Consider the following 7,225-nt stretch of genomic DNA (forward strand, 5'->3'; position numbering starts at 1 on the left):
CTAGTCTATTAAGAAGATCTCTTTTATTAGGAATAGAATATCTTATCCATTTTAATACTTTATTAAGTGGTTTGTAATTTATTACTAGTCTAGGTTTACCTCTTTCTTTTTCAGCTGCATTCATGACATAGAATGCTGTACAGCTCCAAGGAGAACTAGATTTTCGAATAATTTGTTTTTTTAATAAATCGGTTATTTCTTTGTTACAAAAATCTAGATATTCTCGATTCATTTGAGAAGGTCGAGATTTAGTCGGTATTTGACTTTCATTAAAGTCATCAGCATATGGAAGACTTACACAATGTGTTTTTATGTTCCAAAAACTAATAGGATTATCTCCACAAATAGTAAGTTTAATATGCTGATCAATTTCTAGGATTTTATTTTTAATTATTGATTTGTCTAATTGATGTTTTAATTTGACAGTTTGAATTTCTGTAGATAAGAAATTTATATGCAATTGTTTTCCTTTAAATTTATTGATTTCATTTAATATAATTTCTTTAGGATCCGTTATGAATTTGAATTGTATAGGAGGATTGCAGATATGAGAAGTAATACCTTCAGTATTAGTAGTTATAGGCATTATATTATAAAGAAATGGAGTTCCTAGTATAATATGTTGAGATAAAATTTTAACCAATAAGAATGGAGTTTTTATACAGTAGTCTTGTTGACATACTGCTACTTGAGAAAGTTTATATTCAATTTTCATATTGTCTCCACTGGCGGAGGTGAGTTTTTGTGTTGTTTTTTCAAAGTATATTGAAGGAACTAGCCCTTCTTGAATACAATTCATATTTGCTCCGCTATCTACTAAGGCGGTTAAATTTTTAAGTACTAGTGATTGATTAATTACTAAAGTGATGGAAATAAACCACTTATGGATAATTGCCTTTTGTAAGGAATTTATGAGGGTATTATTTTCATAATTTTGATTAAGTTCTTCTGGATTGGGTTGATCAAGAATTTGTTCTAATTCAAGGTTTGTTATTCGAACAGATAATTTATCTTGATCGGATTTTAGGGTTTGAACCTCTCGTTTTAAGTTTTTTAATTCAAGTTTTAAATCAGATAATGTGGTTGGTGAAGGATTCATCTCTTGCTCTTTTAGCTTAAAGCGATCTAGGACTTCTTTCATAGAATAGTTTGGAAATTTATGTGTTTGGGATAGAAGAGGATCTTCCGAATTACCGAGTAATTTAATAATTTGTTCTTTAGTTTTATAATCTTGAATGTTTGCTAACATTTCAATAAGTTGATCCTTTTGATCATTAGTAAGAACAAATAATCCTGATTTTTCAACAATAGCTTTGCAGTAATCATTACTAGAGCAATTATTGCAACATGATGAAGAATCAGAGTAAGATTGTTCAATTTCATAATCAGAGTTATCATATTCAAAAGCAGACTCAGATTCATCTGAGTTTAAAAGAATTTTCATTAATAACTCTTTTGTATCATTGTCAAGATTTAATTGAGTTATTTTTGCTTTCATAGGGCATTTATTTGAATAATGTCCCATTTTTTCACATTTAAAACATTTAATAGCTTTTCTTGTGGCTTTGGATTTAGACTGAATAGGTTTCTCTTTCGGTATATATGATTTTTTATGAAATTTCTTTGAATGAGCTCTAAGCTTTTCTTTTTTAATGGATTTTTGTTTTGCCAAATTTCTTTCTCTTTTGGTTGATGATCCGGGGCATGCGAATTGTTCGCAAAAAGCTCCTAATTGTTTACGATCTGATATACGTTCGCGTTTAAGTTGTTGTGTCATTCTAATATCATTACATAGTGTAATTCCTACTTTGATACATTCGCTTATTATACGTCCATACGTATAATATTCAAAACTTAACTGACCATTGGCAGTTCTCAATTTTTCTTTAACTTTAGTAGCAAAGGTAGCAGGCAATCCTTCTAAGAATTTTTCTTTCCAATAACTTGAACTAGCATCGAAAGATTCATTACGCTAGTTATAAATACATCTTTATACCATCTAAAAAGAAATAAAGATGGACATTTTAATTTTTGTAATAGAGAACGCATTTGTTCTCGATTGTCTGACATATATCCTAGAAAATGTTCTAAGATATTATGAATAAGTGTATATACTGCCTCATCATTTGGTTTTGAGGTGTCTACTAAACTTTTATCACTTTGCAGATCATTTCTTTCAGCTTGATTTAAATAATTATCCCACCATCCTTTAAGGATTCCGGTGAAACCATTAACAATGATTTGGACTACTTCCCATGGTTTATTATTTTTACTTTGTGCTACAGTAGCATATATTAACATTCGATGAACGGTTTTATGAATTTGATAGTCGGATAAACCGTCAAAATTCCATTCATATAACTGTCTAGTGTCATATGAAATTTGTTCATTTAATTCTTCTTCATATAAAAGATCATTAGGAGATGGTCTTTGATAGTAATATTTTCCTAAAGATTTTTTAGGGTATTTGATTCTATTTAATGATAATGGTATTTCTGAATGTTGATTTAAAGTTGTTGATTTAAATTGATCTTCTAATTGATCAATGTCATACTCGCTGGAGGAGCTTTCTAATGCTTCATTATCCGATGAAATTTCGTCTAAGGTGGTGATTTTTTGGGATTTAATTTGTTTTATTACTTCTGACATATTTATATCTTCATCAAATTTGATTTTAATTGGTGGTGGAAGCTTTATAACTGGTTTTGTAATAATCATTTTTGAGTTTGAAGTTTCAATTTGTGCTGGTTCTATTGCTTTGAATAGATTTGTTTTTTATCAATGTTTAAGGATTTTGATTGTTCTATTGTATCTTTTAATAGATCTAATTTTTTGTCAAGACTTTCTAAATACGAAGTTATGGTTTGTATTGTTTGATTCGTGAAATTAAGTTGCTTAATGATGATAGCTAGTTCTATTATAGCATGTTGATCTGATGGAATGTTTCCAAATTGACTCATTAAAAATCTGGTTTTGAAGATTGTCCTTGAAGCATTCGAATATTAGAAGTTATATTTGTTATGAACCAATATATAAATGGAATAGTAGCTTTTCCATTTTGATTTAGATGCTCAAGTTCATTAAAATATTGATCAGAAAATTTTATTCGTTCTTCTTCTGAGAACATGTTGCGATACCAGATTCTAAATGGTTTAAATTTTTCTAACATATAGTGACGGATAACCGTCTCTCTAAGGGCTATATTAAGTCCGTATATCATTGAAATTGCATTTCGGAAGGAGTCGGGGATCTAAAATCTTGATTGTCCCTGACTGGATGAAATATTCTATTTCGATTGAGGGTTAATCCTGGATTAGAAGCTATATCAGTTTCGTCTGAATTAGATGTTTTAATTTCATCTCCTGACATTGAAAGAATAGAGATTCTAGGAAGATTGATAGATCTTCTTGGATTAAATCTTACTTCCACATCTCCATCAGAGGTTTGGATTATTTGATCTATATCTTGATTGATAATAGGTTTTGATGTAATTACTTGAGGCAAAATCCATTGATCTGAAAATGTTACTTCATTCCATTTAATTACTCTATTAGTAGCTATGTTTGAAGCTAATAGATTTGTTTCTATTAAAGTAGTTCTACTATTTGGTTGGACTATTTTTTTAACTTTTGGACTTAAGGTATTCATTACCTTAAAATGGATTCTATAAATTAACGCTATTGTTTCTGATCCAGGAAGAAAATTGTATCCGTGGAGTTGAAGATGTAATTTAATAGCTTCAAATAAATGTACATCTGTTAATGATAAACTAAGATTTGGAAAAGTATTAAAATAAACCGGTCCATGCAAAGACTGGTTTCCATCACTCCCATGAGTGATTGTGCCCAGTTAAGGCATCTGCCATCTCTTAGACAAGCTAAGATAAAGGCGTTAAGTCCTCTTAAAGTTAGAGGTTTAAAAGCGATTTGAATTAAACCAATATGCAAGTATTTGTATTCTTGCATGTAAGATCTAAGATCGTCATAAGATAATAGAGAAATAGTTTTCTCTGTTGAATCAATTGTAATAGATTGTTCTACCATTTTAATGGTTGTTTTTCCTTTGAAATCAAAGGTTCTGATTTGATAGATTAGGGTTTTGTCTACCTTTGGTAGAGACCATTTATTTAGTTCTTCCTCATTAAGAGGATATTCTATCAATTCAGCATTTTTAATATCTCGAAAAGAGGGTATTTTACCCTTATTGAAGATAGATGAAGAAGATGAAGATGCCATTTATATAAGACACAATTGGTAAGCTTGTATTTCAACATATTAATAGAGGAGGCATATTTGAAATGGTTTAGTAAGGAAAGAAACGGACACTATTCATCGTCTTTGAATAAAAACATGAACTATCCAGGACTAACTACCCGTAACGAGGGATTTACTGCCAAAGTTCAATACCATTATTCAAAATACAAATTGTAGTGTCAATGACGTTCAATACAGAAACTTATCTTGTCCTGCCGCCCCGATTAAAGAGTTGTAATATAACCTTACCAATCGGAGTAAGACTACTCACACATTGGCTCTGATACCAAAATGCGGAAATATAAAAAAACAGAACAAAAGAAAAGCTAGAGAAAAGAACTTACAATACTTAGCACACCAAATATTATTCCACTTCAAAACTAGTAATACAAACTGATATCCTTCTCTTCGGTTTACATTTAGTTATATAGGGGAATTCCTTAGAAGAGAAGCAAACTCGTACATAGACAAACTAGTACAATAATTAAAGCAAAAGTTAAAACTAGTACAATTATTAAAGTAGACACTATATTCGTTCTCCATTAAGGTGTAGTCGAAGGCTGATGTCCCACGTTGGAGAATATGCCACGTAATAAAGACTCTATTATTGTTTCCATTAGGAGTCTTTATTCTCAAAAGTCATCTGGGTCTTCGGTTAGCGGAGCTTTACCAGGACGGTGACTGGGTCCTGCTTCTTCATGCTTATCCCATGTGTCAGGAATAGTGTCGTTTGAATGTTGTGATGTCATATCTTCATCATCAGGGAATAGTTGATTCATCTGGTCCCAATAAGCCTTTTGTAATCGTACCTTAATATGATCTGGAGACTCATGAGGGTATCGTTGTTTAAGGGTTTTTTGCAGATTTTTTAAAGAGAATTCTGCATTCATAGGTTGCCGTTGATTTTTAATAAGGTTATTTTGAATAATCTTATCAATTTGTTTCTTTTTATCATCAACGATGATGGCAGACCACCATTTTACTGAAAAATTACGCATGAGATTTTTTAGATTTAATGAATTGGTATTGATTTCAATATTCCAGGACCAAATCCAGGGAATTTGAGTTTGAGCAAAAAATAGAAATTCACTCATCCCATCAATAAAATCTTCGGTTTTGATAATTTGAAGATGAGGAGAAGAATCTACCCAGTTGTTATAACTTTATTGTAATTCAGGTGGAAGAATAGAGATAATGGCTCCTTTAGTTTCCCACCATTTATAAAACCATAAAGGAATTGGATTTTCGAGGATCTCAGGATTGAGGATGAACATCCATGAATGGGAATGAGTGGGATTTATAACATAAAAAGCTTTGTGCATAGCTTGCACATAGGTCCAATAATTAAAATAGCAGGTTTTTAAAGTTTCATCAGAGCGTGAAATATCAAATTTTTGAATTTGGAATGGAGTGATTCCCCAATCTTTTGGGTGAATTAAAGTGAGGATATTTGCTCGGCTGTAGGTAATATTTCTTTTATAATCATAGTGATGTTTAACTTCGATGCATTGAAGATAAATAAGGATAGATTCGTATGTTTCTCTATCATAATTAGAGTCTTGGAGAAGGGGATTAGTGTTTAGATATTTTTTAAAGATAATCCAAGGTGAAGTTATATCGTTATCTTCACTATTTAAATATAATAAATGTTCAACACTCAGTTTGAGTATTGGTTCAAACATATCTGAAGTTTGCTGAGTAGTTGATTGTGCTTTTTATGGAATATTTTCTGATTGTTTCTCTGGCTGCGTGGGCTCAGTTGCCCCATATAGATAAGTTTTAAGAGGAATCATTTTTGGAGGAAGAAATTCTCCTCTACCGCGGCCATTTTGGCCACGTCCTCTTCCGCGAGGATTACCACGTAGAGTGGGCCAGCCTCGTCCTCGATTAGGGACGGGTGGTATGGAGCGCCCTTTAGGGGTGCGCCACCCTTCACTTTCCATGTTGAGTGGGTGTTCCTGTAAGATATTCTCGAGTTAGAAAATCGGGTAAAGAATTATCTTTACCTTTAATGTATTCAATGGAAAAATAAAAAATAGCAAGTTGAGCTTGCCATGTAGCAAATATTTGTTTGAAGCAAGATTTTGAACATCCTTTTGTAAAATAAATTTAGCAGAAGAACAATCTATTCGTAGCACGAAAGTAGTATTAAGTAAATCATCTTGAAATTTAGTAATAGATTTTACGATGGCTAACATTTCTTTTTTAATAGTAGAATAATTCTTTTTGAGTAGAATTCCAAAGTCTTGAAGTAAAACGAACCAATTGTGTCTTATATAGATGGCATCTTCATCTTCTTCATCTATCCTCAATAAGGGTAAAATACCCTCTTTTCGAGATATTAAAAATGCTGAATTGATAGAATATCTTCTTAATGAAGAAGAACTAAATAAATGGTCTCTACCAAAGGTAGACAAAACCCTAATCTATCAAATCGGAACCTTTGATTTCAAAGGAAAAACTACCATTAAAATGTTCTATAGTAGTATATATAGTATAGTATAGTAGTATAGTAGTAATAGTATAATAGTATAATAGTATAGTACTATAGTAGTATAGTAGTAGTAGTATAGTATAGTATAGTAGTATATAGTAGTAGTAGTAGTAGTATAGTGTAATATTGTAGTATATATAGTATAGTATAGTAGTATAGTAGTAATAGTATAATAGTATAGTATATAGTAGTACTGTAGTAGTAGTTGTAGTATAGTAGTATAGTAGTAGTAGTAGTATAGTATAGTAGTAGTAGTAGTAGTAGTATAATAGTATAGTATAGTATAGTAGTATATAGTAGTAGTAGTAGTATAGTATAGTATAGTAGTATAATATATTATAGTAGTAGTAGTATAGTATAGTATAGTATAGTATAGTAATATATATAGTATAGTATAGTAGTATAGTAGTAGTATAGTAGTAATAGTATAATAGTATAGTAGTATATAGTAGTAGTATAGTAGTATAATAGTATAGTA

This window comes from Dendrobium catenatum, unplaced genomic scaffold (assembly GCF_001605985.2).
Source record: "Dendrobium catenatum unplaced genomic scaffold, ASM160598v2 fragScaff_scaffold_716, whole genome shotgun sequence".
In the NCBI taxonomy this organism is placed as follows: domain Eukaryota; kingdom Viridiplantae; phylum Streptophyta; class Magnoliopsida; order Asparagales; family Orchidaceae; genus Dendrobium; species Dendrobium catenatum.